The sequence below is a fragment of the Aptenodytes patagonicus genome, chromosome 1 (genome assembly GCF_965638725.1).
Source record: "Aptenodytes patagonicus chromosome 1, bAptPat1.pri.cur, whole genome shotgun sequence".
In the NCBI taxonomy this organism is placed as follows: domain Eukaryota; kingdom Metazoa; phylum Chordata; class Aves; order Sphenisciformes; family Spheniscidae; genus Aptenodytes; species Aptenodytes patagonicus.
Window position 1 is genome coordinate 57,535,998 of NC_134949.1, and position 23,944 is coordinate 57,559,941.

At 36.3% G+C, this 23,944-nt stretch overlaps 1 protein-coding gene across 6 annotated transcripts in view; it reads right to left on the reverse strand.

The window, feature by feature from the left end:
- Positions 1-23,944, reverse strand: part of TNRC6B (trinucleotide repeat containing adaptor 6B) — a 150,164-nt gene that overhangs the window by 65,898 nt on the left and 60,322 nt on the right. The window contains exon 2 of one of the 6 annotated variants that reach the window (XM_076337377.1): positions 22,173-22,266. The exons of the other annotated variants lie outside the window; for them this stretch is intronic. The gene's annotated coding sequence lies outside the window, so the exon portion shown is untranslated. The remainder of the gene's footprint in view (positions 1-22,172; positions 22,267-23,944) is intronic. 6 annotated transcript variants of the gene reach the window in all.

The following is a 23,944-nucleotide window of genomic DNA, read 5'->3' on the forward strand; positions in this document are numbered from 1 at the left end:
CTCAAGGTGGATCAAAGTTTTTAAATATCAGGAAGCTGGATGTCAGAGACTAAAAATGAAGCAAAATTAAATGCACTGCTACCGGAGTATAGAAATCTTTACAGTTTTACTTCTACTTTCATTCAACGTATCCCACTTAACAGACATGCTCCATTATTTCAACAGCATGAGAAAGGTATGCCATGTCCAAACACGCAAGTGTGCTCCAGCACATTTAAATAGAACATCAAGCAGAAGCAAGACATAACACAACATGGGATAAATCCCAGGGTTGACAGACCCTAAATTTCTAAAGGTAAAATTATTTCCACTAGACTAAGCCATGTAAAGAGTTATGGTCTTGCTGATCAAAAGATTCAAAATGGGATTAATTCATTTTATAAAAATGTTAAAATGCACAACATCACAGCCACCTTTCTTGTTAAGCAATGCTTGCACGCATAAACTATGCAGACATAAGCCATACAGAAGCTGGTTAAATAGGAGATAGCCATTTAGAAAGTCAGTCTTTAGCCTGAACTGACAAAATTGGAATATGAAATTATTTTAGGCCAAATGAATTCTGATGTTTATAAGGCAAAAAACTGATCCTTCAGAATAGCACCCCTGAAGATCCAGAGTATAAAAATTTCAAGGAGAAAAAAAGAAAATTACTTGTTTGCTTGAAATAAGTCTTAAGTTTACAGCATCATTGAACAACTGCAGTATCGAAGTAAGGGATAAACTATGCAGTTTAAAATCGATCAGTTAGTAAAAGGATGATTGTCCCACACTTTTTGAATGAAACTGAAATCAAGATATCAGAACCCAGCCCTTCAGTAGAATATGAAATTAAAACTTTCATATTTGTAACATATACATACATAGTGTAACACACATAAGACGATAACAAAACTGTCACACACACACACCCCGCCTCAGGGCAACCTGCGGATTTTATACACACACAATATACACTTTGCCACACATTAAATGAAAAGACTTTAGACAGTGTGTTTTTAGAACTGCTCTGTAAAGCAGCATTTTCAAAAGGCAAAAGATTATTGTTCCTGAAGGAATTAGAGTAAGCCGCTTTTTTCTTCTCTTTGGCTGAAAACCAACACAGCGTCACAGCAAGAAGTTTGCTTACTTTAAATAGCGTATCTGGAACAACTGATATGCCTTTATCACAGCAAAACATCAGTAATTTGAAACTGCTGTAGAAAATAACCAACTTTAAAACATTGACATACTGACTTCGCTAAAAGTACGCTTTTCTAAAGGAAGACTCCTTATATACTGCTATTAGACTTAATAGAGTAAGATTAATTCTTTGTGGAGTATTTTTTTTTAATATATATGCACAATGATTTACATAATAGAAAGAAAATAACTCCGACCATAAAGGGCTGTTTATTTTAAAGAACTGAACAGTATAAGCCCTACAATACAACAACAAATGCTTATAAATAAGGTGGTTTGTTCTCAACACCTCAGCAACTGGTTTGGGGGGGAGGGGGTCAATTTCAGTTTTAAGAGCCTCCCATTAACAAGAAAACCTTGGATTGTGTAAAAAAAAGAACTGAAATGTTTTTATTATTCCATATTTCTTGCTTGCACTCCTTTTATAGAATTACTCTTTCCAGCTGTATCACTTATATACATTAAAAGAATGACTTCCAGGTACGATCTAAAGTTTCCAAATGTTAGCCACAGTTGAGAAAAAGGAAAGTTTTAAGGAAATGAAGAGCTATAGCCAAAGTTCTAGAACATAAGAACTGAGAGAGTTTTCTCCCCTACTTCAGCCTTCAAATGCTTCAGAGCTCTTACAGATCAGTAATTACTTCATAGCATGTGCACTCATGCATACCAAAGACACAGATAAAGTGCATTTAGAGAATTGTGAAATGTGGTAAAAATAGCCCAAGAATGGCAAAACATTCAGTTAGAAATCTGCCTGCAATTAAGATGTCCAATAATTTATCATATCAGAACATTCATTCAGCAAGACACAGTTCTATTCAGGACTTCAAGGTTTTACATGATTATCAAATAACCTTATTTTCCTCTAAAAACTATTCACACGTGTAGAAAGCTCCATTATCTACAACTGTTTACCAAGAAAAATATATTTGTGGTTCTGAAAGCCACAAAAAATATGTAGAGAAATGAATGCGTAACAAACAATATAGAACAGTAAATGGATAACAGCTACCACAATAAACCTCAATAAAGAACCTGTCTCTGCTACAGGCTTAGAGAGAAACAAGTCATTTTTTTGACAAGGGAAGAGCTGGCAATCCTCAAGAAGTACAGTTGAGATCTCTGTTCCACTACAAATGATCTATCCTGGTAATACGTACTCTTTCAAACCCCAATTCTCACTAAAGCCAGAATTTCAGTAGATAAGAAGACAGACTACCTGGCAAAATATTTCTCCGTATCTTCCACTAAGTGAAGTCCTTTCATTTCTGCAATTATGGGTGTGTGGGGGGGTGTGTGTGGGATATGAAAAGCTCCGGACAGATGACCACTCTGAGGGAGCTGCTGCCGAACTTCTTTTGCATGTTTGACACTTCTTTTCACTACACCATCCAAAAAGAACATTTTACCTACCTCACTGTGCATACAGAAATACTTTGAGTCCTACTTCACCATACAACACAGGGTTTGAAATGAATGCAGGCTATCTGGGAGAAGTGCCAGATGTCAGATAAAGGATTGCTTATTAGTCTGGAAGTGCACTATACACGAGCATTTGCCAGTATTGCTTTGTATTAAAAGATTAAGACATGTAAACTCCACCAGTTTTATAATTTCAAATGGTTTCCATGTCAGGAGAAAAAAATCCTTTCATTTGAAAACTAACAGAAGAGAAGTTACACAGAACCTTTTCCCTAAACAGTCCTTTCCAGTTTGTTTTTTTAAACTATTTTTTAAACCAATTCATCTCTTGGAACTGACACTTTCTGCACTAGCTACATGATACTCTTACTCGTCTCCCCATCAGAATCACAAATAAATCTCATTGAAGGACCTCTGGAAGTCACCTGGAGTATAGTCTAACCCCACGCTCAAAGCAGAGCCATCATCAAGCAGGTTGCTCAGGACCTAGTCACATTCTCAGTACCTCCAAGGATAGAGACACTACCACCACTATGGAGAGCTTATTCTACCACTATGGAGAGCTTATTCCTTTTTTTTTTTAACTATACCCATTGCATTTGCCTCCCTCAATATCTAATCAGAATTTCTTTTCTGCAACTTGTGATCGCTGTCTCCTGTTTTATCACAGTGCACCACCTCAGGAAGAGTCTGGCTCTCTATGCCCTCTCATTAGGCAGCTGAAGACAGCAGTAACATTTCCCCCATTAGCCTTCGATTTCTAAAGCTGAACAAATCCAGTTCTCTCAGCCTCTCCTTGTGCAAGATGTGCTCCAGAACACTAATCATCTTAGTGGCCATTTACTATGTCACTGTCTTTCCTGTATGAGAGCCAAAACTGGACACAGTATGTCAAAGGTGGACTTAAGTGTTGAATAGAGAACAATCACTTCTCTTGACCCACTGGCTATAGCCTTTGCTAGTACATCCCAGCATGTGTCTGGTTTCTTAACAGCAAGGACACCCTGCTGACTCACATTCTACTTTTCCTCTGTCAGGACGTTCAGGTGTTTTTTCTGCAGAGCTGCTAGTCAGTGGATGCCTAACCTATGCTATAGCACAGGGTTATTTTGCCCCAGGTGTAGTATTTTTCATTTACATTTGTTGAATTTCAAGAGGTTTCTGTCAAATCATTTTCTCCAGCCTATTGAGTTCTCCCTGAACAAGTGTCTTACCCTCCAGAGGTTTCAACCACTCAGCCCAGTTTAGGATTATCTGCAAACGTGCTGAGGGTGCATTCCATCCCATTGACCAGGTCATTAATACAGATGTTGAACGTTATCAGCCCCAGCGTTGACTCCCATGGGGTACCATACTGCCCAGCTGCCAGCGGACTTTGCATCACTGACCACAACAAACCCTGTATCACTGACTCTGGCAATCCAGCTCTGGAAACCTTTTTCAAAAAAATTTATTACCTTAAAGTAGAACGAACAAGTATTTCTGTACTTATTGGTCCAGTGAGCAGGGAACTTATTACAGATGTGTCTTCTGCAGAAGAACTGCAGCAGAAACCCCTAAATGAGCTACCCTCTGCTTCAGGTGTCTGTATCAGTACACCACTGCATTTTGCAGCCCAGACTGACTCCACAAGTCAAGCTCAAAGCTCCGCTGGCAGCTTTACCAATGCCTCACTGGGGCTTTCAACTTGTTACAAATTGTGACAGAAGTGAAGTTGATGAGCATTACTGCCACGTTAATAATGCATTCTTGTAGGTATGTATGAGAAGTGCTACAAAAAAACCCTGTTTACTGTTATAATCTTCTGACTGCAGTTAAAAAGCAAATGCTAACTCCTGACTATGGCGTAAACTTAATTTTAACAAAAGCAGCTCTGTACCTTCTTGGATCACAAACTTCTGTCTTAAATCCCAAGAACAGAATTATTTTTTGACACTAAAAAAAGTCCCAAGAAACTAATTTATTTGCTATGGTAACTATGCCACAGTACGCACAACAATTATGACATTTGTTTTAATGTCAGAATGTGACATTTCAGAAAGAATACTGAAAAACTATAATATAGTTTAATTAAATGAAACATTTTCTGCCAGAGCATCATTTGTGGCACCAGCACAGGCCATGTAGACAGTAAGAAACTGGATAATACAGAATCTTTGACAACAGGAGTAGTTACATTTAAAACAAACTAACATTTCTTGGATTATGACTGACATTTTTGTATTTGTGTTTCTCAGTCAAAAAAATGAGACCTAAAAGCCAGCCTGGTAACGATCCAAACGACCTGGAGATACACGACAGAATTTTAGGGGAAGGTGGAAATAAAGAAAACATTAGGTAATACCACATTACAGTGTTATTGCTGTAGTTTAACACACTTCAAAATACTGGAGATTTTCTTAACTTTCGTGGTATGGCACTTCAGGAGGGATCAAGAAAAAAATTGGTATTTATGCATGAGTGAAGCAGTTTCTATTTAGTGACAGTTAAATTACTGAAAAAAAAACCCAAACCCAGAAAGAAGCATGCTGCTTAAAAGCAGCTTCTACTGAATGATAAGGTGCTTGGAATTCTACCTGCCTGGGGATATTATAAGGATATCCTCACAGCATCAGAATGGTCTAATTTATACTTCATTTTATAAGCAATCTGATTGTTTACTTTTACTCAGTTTCTAAAGAAACACTCTAAATTCACTTGCTATAAAAACCAAAACACTTTATGCAAGTTAATGAATAGCCTGACAAGCACATTACATACCTCCAGATCTGTATAATATTGTAAAATTTTCCATATACAGTGCTTCAGGGCACTGTAGTAATGAAAATAACATTTATCAAACTGTAAGTCATTATGTTAATTATACTAAATCAAAATACTAAAGCAAGAATGTTTTTAATTTTATCAGTGGGAAGTTGAGAACAAGGTTTTCCACACAAAGTTGTTATTCATCTCTTGTAGGCCAAGCTGGAAGAACCAGCAAGTTAAGGTTGCTTGAACTTCTAATACATTAAAAAAAACAACTCTTACAGCTTGCTCAGATTTTCTTGGCAAAGGTATTTAAGGTTTGTATTTTCTATTCCAGTTATTGCCTGAGGCAATATTTATTTTTAACAGGCAAGAAAATTCATTCAGCTACTTCCTACAAATATTCAGTTACAAAGTTTCAGGATTGTCATGATCCATATCAGGAAATCTAAATTAAAGGCAGAAGGAAAAGTAACATATTTTGCAGGTCTGGAAAACGCTGTATAAATCTTGCCAAATTCCTGTCTCTTCAAACAAATCTATCTGTGTATGTTCAGTATATTCAGCTGGAGTTGGGCAGGTAGATTCTTGATATTCCATTACTACTAAGCATGGTCCATAAATTAAGGCTTATAACTAGGGTTATATGAAGATCTCCCCCCCCCCCCAACTGCTGTTCTTGAAGACTACAAATCATTGTTTATCCTCAGTAGAGACAAACACTATTCCTCTTCATCCTTATGCCAGCTGAGCTGAGAACTGAAGCAGGACTAAAGGCAAGTAAAAAGCCCCTGGGAACAAGCTGTACAACCAGACTGCAATAAAGCAGGACAAAGATCCAGGTGCTTTCAATTTGAATCCACCATAATGCACATGCACAAACCAGCACTTGCATTCAGCTATGCCTCACACTTCACTGGGCAAGTTGGTTTCTTCCTAAAGTACTTTAAATAACAGTTTTGAAGCCCCTTCTTTTAAACCATATTTATGTGTTTTGTGCAATGAGTATACTGCAGATGTAGCATCTTGTATAAAAAAACCCAAACCCCTGTATTTGTATGCATGAAGCATGGCAAAACTTCATTTAATGCTATTGTGCCTTATATAATTAGACAAATGGTTAGCTGGCTAAGTCTTAAACAGATGTATACTTTTCAAAAGTTCATCGGTATCTTGTAATTTTAATGCAGAGTATAATCATAACCTTCCTCTGTCAGATGAGGGAAAACCACACAAGAGATTGATATGTATATTGTTATGTAATAGCCAAATACTAGATGCTACAAGAGCTGATTATCAATCTTGGCAATCACAAAGCTCAAATACAGACAATATTCAGTCTGAAGTAAGAACTTGTTTAACAGCTAAATACCATTGATTAGCGAGTGAGTTCTTAGAATGCAATAAAGATTATATACACTCACTTCACAGTGAAATTGCAGTTAAGCACAGTGTATACTGAACTTGAATGAGAAAGAGAACTGTAACAGGCAAAATTCAGTCTGGTCTATGACTAAATAACACGTTCAAGTTCTCATGCTAACTCTAAAATGCAACTGTTACATCCACTACCTTCTCACCCTCTGCTACTTTTAATTATTTATTTCCTTAAGAAATACCAGCTATGTTTAGCAGCTCAGTGACACTGTATACTTTTTTTTTTTCATTTAGAATTGACTTGGGGGAGGGAAGGATAACATCTAATAACACATGCCATGCAACACAGCTTTCCCAGGATATATTACAAAACAAGAGACTGCACGACCTGCTCAAGGTTACAGAATGACTCCACTGCTCACTCTGAATTAAAAACTGGTATCCTCCTGACTCCTCCTGGATTTTCACTAATAAAATAATACCACTACTGAACACTTGCACAGCTCCTTTCATCACAGGATGTCAAAGGTCTTTATAAATATTAATTAAGCATTGCAACAGCACTAAAAAGTATGTAAAACTTAATTCTGCACATGAGTAAACCCAAGCAAAGAGTAAGTAACCTACGTTCAAAGTCATAGGACAAGTCAGCAGTATGGAGAATAAATGGCTCTTGCCATTAAGGAGCACTCCATTAGAAACAAGGACAAAATTAATACTCCCAAGTGTAATGTGAACAGCCCTTAATCGCCAATACATTACTATAAAGCCTCAGTCATGCTCAATCCTGCAAAGATCTCACTAAATTTCAGGCAGCATTCTCACGAAGACACTAAGTTTGGCTTCCTCCAAACACAGAAAACAGTTCTCATGAGATTTTTAGTAACATTCTGTTTTTTTTGTCTGGTAACTTTCCTGAGAGACGACAGGTATGAGTGCGATATTCTTTGGTACTTTTACAAAATTAACAAGTAGTATCAATCTGAGACACAATTCAAATATGAATTCAGACCCCACAAATGAAAGTAAGCTACTACTTAACGTTCAATCATGTACTCCAGTAATTAAGGAAACAAAATACCAATTTCTTTTAAGAACTCAATATGCATTCTCAAAAGAAATAACCTTTATGAGTCCAAAATGAATGCTTTCAGCAAACTATATTGTAGTCATCACTTAAGTATTTCAGTGATCTTACAACTTAATATAACATGTCCACACTTGACCTGCTACAAACATTACTCCTTTACAATTATTTACTTTCCAATGACCATAACTATCATGAGACACCAATCTGTAACACTCAGTTCTAGTGTGAAAGCCAACCATGCTAAAACATACCAAAGTTGATTTGCTTCTATGTGCTGCCACATTTGCAGACTTTAATGACAGGAGTGAGATTCATTTTTTTAATTTTTTTTAAATTCCTGTTAACCTACCAAAAAGTCCCCAAAATTCCCTTTTAAACTCAGTTTGAGAATCTGACATTAATATGACTGCAAAAAATATTTATAAAGTATTTTAAAGGATAAATACTTTATAAAGTATTTTAAAGGAGAAAGACTACTGTTTTCTACATAAGACAAAACAAACCAAGTTACACTAAAAACATCTGCAAATCCACTTCACAGTGAACCCTGTGTTAGAAAAGGAGACTTTGTTGTTACAATGTTGATAAAGAAATTAAATGAAAAATTGTATAATTCGTATTTCAGCCCAGCAGCTTTTTGGGGTTTTGTTAGGTTTTTTGTTTTGTTTTAAAACAGCTCAAGCACAAGTTTTACTTCCCACCAAAGTAACAAGATTTGGTGAAGGCTGACAAAGAGTTGGCCGAATGAAAAACAGGGTTTTGTTTTGTGTTTTAGAACAGGTTTTGTTTTGTGTTTTAAATTACAAAGTATGTTTTTCTTCTGACTACAGATGAACGCCTGGATCTAGGGTTTTTTTGGGTTGGGTTTTTTTTCCCCTTTTACCCTTTCAAAGGACATAATCTGGCAGTGGAAACTTACTCTCTGGGTGACGAAGGTATGTAGCAGTATTATAATTTTTCTCAAGTTCTCTTATAGCACAAAACCAGAGAACAATTCAGTATTATATTTGATATACAGCTTTCATCGCATGAAGCAATTTTTCTTCCCTCTTACATGGGGACAAGCTAGTTAACATAGTTTACATTATCATTCAAGCATTATGCCTTCAACAGAGGACTGATGAGATTTAACAGCTAGGCTTCAATAAATGGTGTTGCACCCCCCACTCCCAGTAATTCTTTGGAAATCAACAGCCCAAAAGTTGCTGAGTTTTCCTGGGTTAAATTAGTCACCCAACCTTCAAGAAAAAGGTCTTGAAGATCCTAATCAACTCACTGCACTTAGAAGTACAACCCAGTTCAAGATCAAATACTGCTGAGATGTGTCCAAATGTACTTGGAACCAAAGAGGGAGCAAACTTTCAGTCTGCAGCCACAGAAGCTTTATGTGAACAATGGTAGTAGTGTACGCTCTCCAGACAAACAGATCTACTACAGACGTAACCATTAGGCAAGTAATTCTCCAAGTCTGGAAAAGCAGAGATATGTGATCCTTCTGTTACAGTACAGTATTTCTAAGTTTATGCCTTGGTTCTGATGATCAGTCAGAAACATTTTTCAGTGTGCTTAGTCAGTTCTCAGTAGAGTTTTATTATATACACAAAACTGCTGATCCCTAGCTTTTATCTAGCATTATGTATAATGGATATCCCATGCAAAATATGTAATTGTGTTGCAGCATATTCTCACACTTTTAAGAGACACTCCATAAGTCATGGAGGACCGTATGTATACGAAGAAAGGAATTAGAACTATACTCTTACAGATCATGGTTTTACTTAACATCATCAAGATTCCACTGTAGACGACAATAAAGTCAGGACTTGCCATGCCAGTACTACAGAGATACAGTAAATATTGTATCACTAAAACACCCTATTTTATAAGGCTACTATTCAATATTTGTTGCTTATAGGGTAATTACAGATGATGAAAAACTAAAATCTGGTGAAACTGCAGTGCTAAAATTTAAGCCAGGTGTTTCACAACAAAAAAGCTTAAATATATTTACCACTTCTAGTGTATAATTAAAACAGACTGTCCTGTCACACATCAACTTTGGCATGCATTATACTCATTACAATATACAAAACTAACAAACTTCCTCCCTCCTTACTTTTGTATGAAAATTTAAACATTGATAAAAGTTACCTTGATAAATTAAATCCAATCAGCTGTCTCCTTTGAACAGCTTTTAGAATCAGATGCACACCACCATTCACATGATGGAGTGATACTTGTAAGATGTATACATGACATTGAAGTGAGCAATTCTGTTAACACACCATGCCCTCTTGTTCTGTGGCTTGCACCTGTTGTTAAGGCAGACAGGCAGGGATCAGGTCTCACTGAAGCCTCAATGAGGATGAGAGACTGCAGACCCTGCTCAAGAAACTAGGTAAATCACAAGTGCATTAAGTCCTCTCCTTGCTGCACTGCTACAGACATTTTGAAGGCCAAAACATGAGACTTACAGTCATACAATGTAAGTGAATAAAAGGTGTGGGTTTTACTATGGCATTTGACACACTCTCAATCAATAAAGTGAACTCTATTTTGAGCAAACTGCACTAGAATAAAGAGATATGCTAGACTTGATATCTACTTTAAAAACAGCAAGACCTCAGAGGCACTGAAAAATGACTGTTTGATTCTCAGGGAACCTTTGCATGTGTTAAGCACACAGATTCTTTGCGGAGACTGGTACGGAAGCATTTGTTTGCCAGATGCGTGCTTCTCGCCCTTCTTACTGCAACCAGCTGGCCATCTTTTTCATTAGTCATTTTCCATTCAAAAGTGAGATCAATAAATTACTATTCAAAAATCACAATTCAATGCTTCATATGTCATGACTCATGTGACTAATTAAGATGTAAGCTGAAATTATTCATTGGCACACAGAATGAAAACTAGAGAATTGTAAAGAAACTGTGTGTAGGAAACAGGAAAAACGAAAACACCACCACAGTACAAGTGCAAGACATGACTTGTTTGAACTACAAGAAACAAATAATCCTTCCTCATGAAGTTACTCAAGCAGCCAAAAAATTCAAAGCCTCTCCAAACTTGTCTCCTCATATAATCACTTGAGTTTTGGAGACATAAAGAGGATGTGATCATTTTGATCTGGCATTCCAAGAAAATGATTACCTAAGATCTCAAAATGGCAGAAAGAACCAAATACCCTCACCGACGCATGCAGCGTCTACAAACACCACTTGCACTCTTTGTTACGTAGAACATTATTTTTGTCTATCTGCAATTGTGAATTCTTCATTCATATGGAACGCTGATCACTGTCCTGAATTAACAGTATCACACCAACATTCTCTGGAATCTAGTGGTTTGCTATTTGCCCAAGATACTGTCAAAAACAGTGGGGGAAAGACACAGACAACCAACACATAATAGTGCTGTGTTTTTGAAGAGCAATTAATTGCAGAATGCTTGATTTGACATTAGCTGTGCACCCTTCTTTCCTCATGAAGAACAAATTCTTAAACAATAATTCTAAAGGCCAACATTAAATTTCTAAACATATTATATCATAGGTCTATGTTTTATGATATGACTGAACATGTATCAAGGAAAATTCCTTCTGTTTTAGGAAACTCCTAGGAAAGCATGTACAATATACTTCAGAAAGCTGATCAAAATCAGTTTCCACATATAGCAAAGAAAAAAAACTCAGCCCCTTTTTTTCATGTCTACAAGCACAATGTATTGGCACATAATGCTTGCACAGAAGTGTAAAAGCGCCTCACTATTTGAAAGTTTACGGCATCTCAAACCCTTTAATTTCCAATTTCTCCTCATGTTTTTAATTACTTGCTTCCATTAACTGATACGATAGAGAAAAACAAGAATTTCTAAGTAAACATCTCAATATTTCTTTCTGTTTACAGGGTGGGGTTTTCGTTGGGGTTTTTTTTGGGGGGTAAGGGGGTGGTGCTGTTTGGTTTTTAATATTTTTAACTTGGTTTTTGGCAAGCTATGTTTGGAAAGATAGAGACCACTGTCAGTTCTCCATAGGAAGCATTATCAGGAAGGATATTAGAAGTTCAGTCAAGAGCTTTGTAAGGTTACAGAAAACTGCAACTAATGATAAACACATTTTTAAAAAGAGACCACTCTGAGGATAAATTAGGTTAACACCATGGTTAACACTAGAAATACTACTGTATATTCACGTTTTTGCTAAAAGTAAGGACTAAAGCAGAATGTTACTGGAATCCATGTGACAAACATCACAAATAGCGGCTACTGCATTACAATAAAGTACTGTCACCCTAAATCGCATGCCTTCCTGATTTAAATGCTAAACACAGTAGCGCATCTTACCTGTAATCTGTGCAGATGACCCGAGACACCCATATAGTGGTAACTTAGAAAAATGTAGAAATGTCTCTTCTTCATTCCAAAAGGAATGGAAAAGTGTAGAGAACAGCATTCTGCAGGCCATACAATCATACCTGTTTAACAGCCTATTTAAAATTAACTAGCCACAATTGTAATGAAGTAGAAACAAAAGAAGCTCTAAGAAATAGTCCATTAATAGGCAGAGATGATTGCCACCTCTCACATTCAATAATCTGACAAGCTATTTTTGATTGATCCATTTTTATACTCCTGATACTGTGCACCATTCCCTAGCTGCATTTTAAAAAAGTTAACTTTATTTCATGCCTTCCAGAAATAAAGCATAGATTAAACCACCTAGTCTAGACATGAAACTCTTACTAACTGCTAAGTAAACAATAATTTCCTTATTTCTTAAGCAAAGACTTTAGAAAGTTTAGGTGAAAAGTGTTCGCTGCATCCTCAGGCATTTGTCTAAACTAAGGATAATCTCCCACTACGGAAAGAATTTCTTTTAACTAAGCTGTTACTTCTGTGGAACTGGTGTCTGCCCAATCTCAGCAGCCACTGATCTGAGAGCTTTTCCTATTTGTATTGAGTGCAGAAGACAAGATTTTTGAAATCTTGATTGAGGGTTATCATTCCTTGTCTCCTTCCAGGAATGATAATTTACAGCTTAAGTGATGAATTTTACTTGCTGCTTATGTCATTCACAGGTACAGTACCAGATCAATATCCAACTTCAATCCCATTTAAATATCTCTTGCTTTTTAATACAGTGGCTTAAGATAACTCAGAAATTTTAAAAAATAGTAAATAATCAGAGGACTGGATATACGTCTCGCTTGAAAAAAATCTAGTGTCCATTCATACTCAAAAAGCAAGAAGGAAATATTTTAAAATTAACTATACATTACTATCAAGGAAGAATTGTCTCTTGTAAACTAAGTCAGCTCTATAATATTTATATTCCAGAAAGCTTAGATTCCTTCACAACATGGAAATTCACATCAGGAAGTTGCTTCAACATACAAATACTCTTAAGATGACAGGAACTTGCAAACCACATACAACATGGCTATGGTTAATCTTCCAGACAAGCACCACTCACTCTTTCTGCTATGGAAGAGTGAAAAAAGTTGTAAAGCAAGAGGTAATCCAGGAAAGAATCTAAAATGAGGAAACCACTGAACTGTCACCTAAGAGATTACAAAAGAGCACCACCACAATGGCACACAGAAAATAAAAATGTAAACTCACAAGGGAGAAACTGAGGTGGAAGTTATAGTGATGTAAGTGAAATTTACCATTTAACACATTTCTAAAGTTCCAAGACTAAGTTGATTTGTCTTGTTAAGTTCTCAACCCAAGTAGTGTTCACTACTTTTAGGTAATTTTTGCCTTGTTGCATTATATAAGATTAATAGCTTATTTTTAATGAAAACGACACACTTCTCATGTTCAGCAATGATGTCACAGAGAAATACACAGAACTTAGAGTATAATTTTCAAAGAGTAACAGACTTTTTTTACTTTTGAGTGGTTAAAAATACGCACTTTTTCAACATCAGTCCTAACAGAGAAAATAGCTACAAAACCATTTAAAGCATTCAGCATATAGATTCATATAAGTTCTGCATGTTTCCAGCGACAAAAATAATTTTTACCTCTGCTTACAGTAGATCTGAAGACTCCTATCTTTAATTAAGAGCTACCTCTTCCTATCTACCACCAATGAATTTTGTAAAAGTGTGGAACAGAGCAGTTTCATTTTTTAGACACTATGCAAAAACAGTGTATGATATACGACAGGAATGTAAGATATTCACTGTTCCACAAAAAACTGCACTTCTAATCTATTCAGTTAAACCTTCTCTCTATCCTCTTTAAGTAAGGTGGCTCTGCATAAAGACAGGTCAACTCTTCGCTGCTATATAAAGTTGAAGGTTAAAATGCATAAGCTGATGTGGGAGACTATTTCCTGCTGAAAGAAAAGCCCTTTAAACACTAGAACCTCAAATCTAATTTGTCAAGCTTATTGATGCTTCCATGCATATTGCCAGCACAAAGCATCCATCTTTCTATGAAGCCACTGTACTGAAAAAATGGTCAATGCTACCTAGCAAAAAGATTAGCATGACCTTATAGTAAAATTGATACAGAATTCAACCACTCATATAGGCATTTAAAATTCAAAATTTCAGGTGAAGGACCAGACCTTTAGCTTTAATCAAATCCATCTGCTATGCTGGAAGCACCAGCTGGACTTAAGGTAGTCAGTAAGCGTAATTTATACATGGCTGACTTAAATGGGGAAGTGTACAAAGTAAGAGTCACCAACTTTTTCTCATGCTCTTTCTAAAGAGTATTAAAAAAAATACATTGGGCACCACTGGAAACAACATCCTTAGTTAAATGGGCCTTTGATAAGCTTGCTCTTAACTAACACGTTGTTTTAAAGTGAGGAAGGAGAACTTTATTCTGCCACTGAAGCTATCTTTACCAACTTAAATTAGGGGGCAATACAGCTTAGAATGAAACACTTTCAGCTGGGTCTCCCACTCATCATCACAAGAATCTAGTCCGTAACACTATTTCAGGTAGTGACTGGGTAGCAACTCTACTCTAAGCTCAGCCACTCGTCACTATATGGCTACGGTATTTCTGGAAGACCTGCTGGGAAGAACTATACAATTTAATTACAACATACTACCAGTTGTAATAAGTGAATAAAGCAAGAACTGCCACAACAATGTCAATCTCTAAAGTGGCCAAGGCTTGTGCAACAAACCTGACAGACATTCAGTTTAAATGTCTTCTGAAGCCACAACCAAAGGGAATTGGGACTTGTAAACTCTCAAATAGCTGAAACTGAAAGGGAAATTCAGAAAGCATTTTCCATCTGGCTCCGTTAGCAGGATGCATAAAAAAGGACAGCGAGTAAAAAAAGTAGACCACCGTAATGCTCAAATTAATAATTCTGATTTTCATTAACTACCAATGAAAAGTTTTAGATGCAGCCTCCAAGTGCACACCACTCACTAACAATTCTTTCCGAATAGTGAGATACAGTCACACTGCACACGCCAGGAGACACTGGGGCACTGTTGCAGAGAGGGGGAGAAGACAGAAAGGAGGGCTCAAGTGCTTCAACCCCTCAGAAGTGAAATATTTTATTGTTAAGCTTTCAGTACTTGGATTTCTTTCTGAAACTATTTAACATTTTTGTTATTTTCAACAGACAAAATGAAAATTACTTCCTGGTAAAACATTGAGGTGGTTTTTGTTTGTTTCGGGTTTTTTAGTTTGTTTTCTCTAGCTAGGTTCCATGTTAGTAATTTAGGAAAATATCCTTACCATTCATTTGCATAGGGCCTCAGTTAGCAAGAAATGGTACACAGATAAAGCAAATGTACCTGAGGAAAAAAAAACCAAACTCTACTTTGCTGCTAGAGCTTGGAACTAATGACATTTTGCTCGGAAAAGAAAGTCCCTTTTACTGTGAAAATGGATTTACTAATCCCTGCCAAGATTTTTAACAGTACAGAAAAATAACTCATAATGGTGATGTTCATTCTATAATAATATCTTAGATCAAAACTTCCTCCCTAAAGGGAACTCCTCAAATAACCAAAACTGCCCATACATTCAATAAAAGCTACTCAAAGCTGATTTTTTACTCGAGGAAGGAAGAAAATACCACTCAGTGAACCTACAGCAGGTTTTCTCTTCTTTCATACTGCACTGAAGGGTAACAATGTTTAAAGCCTCATTAAAAACTCCACAAGTGTTAAATATAGAATGTGAATTTCAGTTTAATAAACAGTTACTTCAGGAAGATTGCCTCTGAACTAGGTTTTCAATTCTGATTTAAAACATCAAAGAAAATAATGTACTTTTCAGGGATTTTTTTTTTTTTAATAAAGTTAATATTTCTCAAGGTAGTACACAGAGCAGCTTTTAAGCCCTGAATTCCTCTACCCTCAGCAAAAGCCCTTAGAGTCTGACCTCAAGACACTGCACTATGATTTGTTACGATTTATGACCCAGCTACATTAACCATACTCCTTGGTAAGCTGAAATCCACAACTGCTGAATGCAAGTTTTAACACAAAACAGAACTTTTAGCATTTGAAATTTTGAGAAAGGTGAAATACACAATTCCATCTTTTTACCCACATTATAATTTTAGTTAAATCGGCTTTGTTCCCATAAAGCCATAAAGGAAAAAGAAAGCATCATTCTATTCACAACTCAATACAGCTGTGTATGACTGGCTTAAGCCCCAGGCCACAAGCCAGGAACTTCTGAGTTCAAGGCTGGCTCTGCCACTGACTTTCTGTGTGGCCTTCAGAGAGCCTGTAAATTTCTCTGCTGCTCTTCAACTGAACACTTACCTTACAGAATGGCACTTGCTTTGTTTGTGCAGGCTTTTCCCAAACAAAAAACTTGAACTGACTTTGAGAGCAGTTTTTACTATGGCTTTAGTGCCCAAGGCCCACTAAGAAGTCTCCACATGTCAGCTGATACCTGGTAGTTTTTAACTGCATTAGCTGCCAACATGCATGTATTGCATATAAATATATACATACATATATGATTCACACAAATATCAAAAGATGTAGTAAGTCGGAAAGCAGATAATTAATTATTTCAAAGTTTGATAAAAAATGGGATGAAAAAATGGAATCAAGTTATCTGCTATAATTAAACTTACAATGCAGAATAACCTACAACCTTGTCTTATTAACCCACTGAGCCAGTGAAGAAGTTTGTTTTTTAACAGCTTAACATTACATGCACAGGGCACACAATGCTCAAGCTCAAACAATTACAACAACTAGTATTTTAGAATATTACTTGAACAATAGAAAAATGGCCTAGGAATGAGAAGGGGGAAAAGGATTTAAGCTTAACCAAGTTACCTAGCGCTAACTGAAACACCATTTAAAAGGTAAGTTTTCTTAAGAAAAAGATCAAGGGAAGTTATATAAACTTAAGCTGACCATACACTTGCAAGTCTGTTGTAGAAGAGCTTCACTTCACATTATCTGACTGGAGCAGAATGTAATGGAGACTGACACTAGCTAACCTCAGCTTCTCCTGAACTCCAATGATCCCATCACACAAATACAGCTCATCACCTTTAAAACAGTATATGCTGCCTTTAAATTCACCCCTGGGAAAAAACCTTGTCCCCAAAACTTTATCAAGACAGGCTGACTTTCCAAAAATTAACCTGTTCAGTTACTTCATGGCCTAACCACAGAGAGCTAGCTTAAAGAACTAAGCAACTGTAGCTTTATGGTACATTAAGTTGCCAATGTAAATCCTAGACTCTCAAAGTTTAGCCTCTGCCTTCTTTCGCCTTTTTCATCTACCTAAAGTCTGGTAAGAACACACTTCCCACAGTTTTTCTGTATCAGGACACAGAATTTATTTGTAGAAAGTGGCAAGTGTAAAGCAAAACTGTCTTCCAATTAACAACACAGCAGAGTAACAGAATACTGTGTTATTTTGTGATAAAAACAGTCACTCAAGGACTTAATCAGAAACAGCCCTACCAGAATAGCTACCATGCAAAGATGAGGTGGTGAAATGCAAATTCAGATAGCTTTTGCACAAGAACTAAACTGGTTCAAACTGCTGAAAGATTACCTGCATGTAAGACTTATGATTCTCCCATCCCAGGTTATTTACTAAAACTTTCCACTGTAATTCAGTGGTTTTCAAAATATATTTGCTGATTAAACCCTGGAGAAATACCATCATGAAGAAGTACATCTAAACAACGTATTAGGAAGATTAAGTCTTTACCCAGATGACATTTTTAGTTTCCTACATCACATTACCATCAGTGTGTTTCCATCAGATGAAGCAGTCATGAATACTACAGCAAGGCCACTGTATCGGTTAGCAAGTATTCCTACCAGGGTAATCTAGATCTGCTCTGAATAGGATTACAGGACACAGGTAAAGACAAAAGAAAACAAAAATAACCCTACTGCCTTGTCCACTTTCTCTCTCTCAGCATTGTTTGGTCTGGTTGAGATGTATCAAACAGATAATCTGAACATTACCTGCAAAGGAACAGAAAATTTATTTGACTGTGTAACACAAGGCTATTTAATTTAAAATTCCCATTAATATTGCTATAACTGACTTCTGTAGCACCAGCTGGAGCCTTCTTTTACGCTAGGTTCAAAAGAAGCTTTTGGGGTTTTACTTCAGGTTAACCAAGTATTTTTACAGGCAATTCGAACCTAGTGAACATTCAGATTCCAACCCATGCACATAAACTTGTAATCACATCCACGAAGAAAAAGAGAGCTAGATATAGAATGACATATGACTAACCTCAATAGGATATCCTCTATTTCCATGTGCTGTATTTTTTAACCAGTTTTTTTTTTTATTTTTAATATTTTTTTGTTATTATTTACCATAGAAGCTCCCTTGAATAAAATAGTGGGATAATAACACCAATAGTACCCAAGTAAAGCCTAACAGAATAGGAAAGGTTTATTTATATAGTCTTAACTAGAACATAGAAGAATAGATTTTTAAAAATTCACATGGGTATCAAACTAATGACTATTTTCTGTTTTGCAGGACAACCAGTTTTTGATGCACATACGAGTAAGCTAGGAAAGGATGTTAGGTAAGTTTTGGTTCCTCCTGCCCTCCCCTCCCCTGCATATAGAAGGTATCCAATTTTCATTTCTATTGTCCTCAAACTCTCCCCAGTAAGAGGCAAAATAGCCTGGAAAAAATCCAGCAAGAATTACCAGATTAGAATTTCCAAGCGTTAAAATACCAAAATTTACTTGTATGTTGTGATCAAATCATCCTCCCTATGAACTGTTCAGCAAAAGGCTGAGCATAAACATGCTGTATATTTAGCTGGCAAAGTGACGTATCAGAATTTATCAGTCTCACTTTCGTTGATGAAGTTCTCAGTAGTAGTCACCCTCTTGCCAAAGAAAGCTGTTTTGTAGACAAGTATATCTAGAGTATCAACACAGAATTAGAACCATGTGTTTTAAATCAGACCCTGAATATAGCATGATTGCTTAACTGAAATTACATACAATTAAAAATATAAATGCTAATACAGAAGCTGCAACAAGAACATGAACGCTGCTACATTAGGAATCTAATATTAAGTTGCAATGTCTTCTACTACAAACGGTAAAATTTAAATCAGGGAAAAAAGTGGAAGAAATATGGAAGACTTATTTTAAGGAAGGTTTAAGTGACACAGGACACTGCGTCCTGGAGAACTGGATGGCTCAGGCATAACCAAGTCCACAAATGTAGACTGAACCATGATGACAACACATCTGTGTTTATTTGCCACAGAGCACATGTAAAATAGGACAATTGAGCTCAACCCTAATTAATGGTTAAGTGGCATTAACAGAATACATATTTAACCTTTCCTGTTTTCATATAGGTCAACTAGCCCAAAAAGATCAAAATCTACAAACGCTATGGTGTGTACAAGCTTAAAAGAAATAAATTGCAGCAGACTTACTGCAGCTGAAGTTTTGCATGTTCTCATGTAGACGGAGGCTGTGCCCAACAGCCGCTATGACATTACAGACGGACAGTAGCTTATGATTGTGCTGTTTAACAAATGCTGTGCTTAAAAAAGCAAAAAAAACCCTGAGAACTGAGAACACTAGAAGTAGTTTTTCCATTGTTTTATTTTTCTAAAAAATACTTCTCCGATTCAGAAATTAAGACAATGTTCTGCTCAAGTTCAAATTAGTTTTTGGGTTCAGCTGTTATACCCATATCTGTACTTCAGGAAGCCCTAACTCTGCATCTACTAGGAACACTGGGAAAGATGAGCACCCTCCCCTTATTTAATAATTCAAGCATGCACAGTGGGGTTTTGTGTACTCTGAGGAGTTAAAAGAATGGCCACCTTCCTTTAAAATATTCACACATTTCTGCTTTTTAGTTGCTGAAGTAACTATCCTGTTCAAAGCACATTCAACTATGATGGAGTTCAGTGTCAAAATAATGCTTTTCTGACACAAATTAAACAACTGCTTATTCATTTGCAGAGAACGTATGTATCTATAAAAATAAATACAAAAAATCTGAAGTGGTTTTTAGCTAGACTACCTCCCCCTATTCCGTTTCACTGCTCCTATTTGAGCTACCTCAAAATTTCTTGACCTCCGCTACTGTTCCAATGCTCTGAAGTTAAGCCCCTCAAAAGTACCATCCTAAAAAGAGAAGCACTCCCCTGCTGGCATGAAATAAAACACAGTTGTATCTTGATGCTTTGTTCTGGTTGTTTTGCTGTAGTAAATTCCAAGGCTACATTTCACCTCTAAAAGTCTCAGTTTAAGATAAATTTGTATTAATACACGCTTTGTACTTTTAAGCATTTTTCCACCTATCGATATCGAAGTACTTTTGGATAATTTTCTCTGCCTAACATATACAAGCATCCATTTAATTACATTCAGACACAAATTGTAACACTGAAAGGAATAGTACTCAGCTCTTATGCTTACTACCTGTGGTTTTTAACAAGATTCCCCTAAGTAGTTTCTCTCCAGGTGTATTAGCAGACATTTTTCCACACTGTTTAACCCTCGGTTTGATTTGTTCCGCCTTTAAAGATCATCTTGTGTTTTATTAATGTATCTTCTGTTAGGTACCTGAAATAACTCCAGGGTTCGTATCTTGTTTTATGTTTTCCCACAGGACTAAACAGGCTAATTAAAAGTAGTCCTGGAACTACAATATTTTGAAAGAGGATCAAGGTTGGTCTTTCAATTTGCCCATACTATAATATCCAAATATCACATCAACCAGTTCTTAAGACATGACTTTTCAGAAATGATTATAAATATATAATTCTAGTAGCACCAGAGCATTTCAGCCCCGAACTACAATGCCAGCATACTGTATACAGACAGGAAAATAACCTTAAAAATGACAACATCCATGAAGACTTAGGAACTCCTTTCAGAAGTGTGTTGATGGCACTACATATGAAAAATATCAGGGTTTGCATATATTCATACTGTTCCCAAAACATATGCCCTGTCTCTACAAAAAAGAAAAAGAAACCGTTGTCTTCTTGGGTTGGAAGCCCATATACAAAGGAGAAAAAGAAGTTAAGCACTGAAAAGTGCTAAATGTACAGCTCTGGAGCTGGAATTCACCACAGATACAGAAAGTCGTGATTTCTCTTGTGCCCTTCAAAACAATTATGGCACCATCACTAAAACAAAATAGAAATATATTTAGTATATAGTATTTTTAATCTCCATGATGCCTCCACATTTGCCCTCAATGCTGACATGGCCAAAAAGTGTTATCTTGACACCCAACTTTAGATATCTTGTTTGACCAATATTTGAAATATGGCACATGTAATCATACCAAATAAATTCCAGTTACATTAGCAACTAAAGCTGCTGTTTCTTGAAGTAAATATTGAACTGCTCTTGCTTTGAGAAGCAATAAATCTTTGTATTCACCTAAACTGAATTTTACATCTGTTTATCGAATTAATTCTGCAGTAATAATTCTAGCTAAATATTTAAAAGTTTAGCCACTTAAAATCTAACCAGTTTCCTCAGCAGGATTCTTCTAAGTGAAAAGACATCTTACTTTTGCCCTGACATTACACACCACCCTTTACAAGACTTTCAGGGAGGTTACAAAACTAGAACCCAGATACCCACACCTGATCCCCTTGATAGGACATGAAGCATTGCTTTTTAGAGCTAAACATCCTATGTATCTTACCTTCCTGCCTCAAATCTTGACCTGTTTAAATAGGAAACCAATACTTAACAAGCTGAAAGAGCCTTTCAGAAGGAGGTAGGTTTCTTCTTAATCAATTAAAGAAAAAAAACCCTCAAACTTTTCAGTTATAAAACAACTGCCAGCTGAAGAGAATACCAAATGTGCAGATTCCAACAAGTATTGTTCAAAATAAACTGTAAATTAAACTTCTCACCTTCCATCCTGGTCACCGAAAGGAAAGTAGATCCATAATGATCAGAATTAAAGAATTCTGCTTCAAGGTGCAAGCCACAGCTTTTGAAGGAGCACTAGGAAAGGTACAGATAAAAATTCTCTTCCAGAAATATGCTAATTCTATAGATTTTTCTTCATTTATAGATTGGGATACTTTCTCCTCTACTCAGCCATCTATTAATAAGTAACGAGACAAAAGTCTCAAAAGGTTAAGTTTAGCTGAAATCAGCCGGCACAGACTGTATGATCTTAGGAAGTTTCTTTTTCTTCCTTCCCAGCAGGAGAGAAAGAGGCTAAAAAAAAGCTACTGAAAGTAAGCATACTGATTTTTCAGACACTTGTTTTCCCTGAATTTTTTTCCTCATTAGAACTGCAGACTCCTGTATATTGAAGCTCAGTGGTAATGAGGTTTTTCTTGAAAATTATTTCTCAAGAATCTCTCAGATGTAGTGCAAAAAACTCCAGGGGCTCTGCTGACTACAGACTTCACTGTAGTTTTCAACCTAGTAAAACAGTCTGCTTTGGAAAGGGACCGATTCCCATAGATACCAATTACAACTGACGTACAAATGCAAACAGAAAAATGAAATAAAGCTTCCAAACCCAGTGTCATCACTGTAAACTGAACAAAGCAAAAAAGGCTCCCCCACCCCAACACTTCTGCAATCTTCAAACTGATCTACAAATTGCAACTCAAGTCAGGTCTCTCGAAATTATTTTAAATAAGTATTTTGTTCTCTTTGTACTGCAGGAACATACTGAATGCAAACATTATTGAGAATTGCCCAGACTTGCGCTTTTAAAATCCTACAATTTCACAGGCTGCAGAGTCCTCAACACACCCTGCACTAAGATTTGATGGGTCAGAGACGTATTTATATGAGGAATTATTTTAATTGGTCCTTCCTATTCACAGCGTACTGTCTCACAAAGCTACTTAAATGTTTGACAGACTCCGTACTGGAATAATTTTTATTATTCTCAATAGTTGCTTTTTGTCTGATCCACGACAGCTTCTACAGCTATAAGCAGTTGCAGTTATTAGAAAATATCCTGTATTCCATCTTCCTAACAATCAAGCTATACTAACATTTACACAATTTGGAAGTATGTAACAGACAGTAACACATGAAGGCAAAAAATACGCATGAAAGGCGAGTACTTTTCTCAAGCACAGATTCTGGGAAGGGTATGTCCTACAATATTGCCAACTCAGGACAAAATTTAGATTTTCGTTATTTCCTCAGTTCAGCCATCCTATGCTACAGCAATTATCACATAAGCTACATAACTGATGTTTTGGTCCAGTAAGTACCAAATCTGAGAATACTACTCCTTTATATTGCATTTGAAAACAGTTCTAATGTCTAATTAAGTTTGTCAATCAACAGGTATAGTCAACATATTCTGGCTCAATCAGGATCTCCGCTAAGCCCAAGAAGCCTTTGAATAACAAAAGCCATCAGGCTGCACCAGGTCAAAAGACACAGACTGTTTTTATAATATTCCCTCACACAGATACATGGCGATAACACGAGGGTGGAATCTAATAAGCTCATTAACCCTAAACAGGGAGAATTATTACTTCATACACAAACTGGGTTATCCATTAATACTAAACTTTTTAAGACCAAAATTATCAGCACAATACACTGTATCAAATTTGAGTGGAGTTCTTTTTTATTGGCTTGCTCTAATTTAAAATAAAAAAGCACCTTTAATTTCCAAGAGAAACTTAATATACTGCAGAAA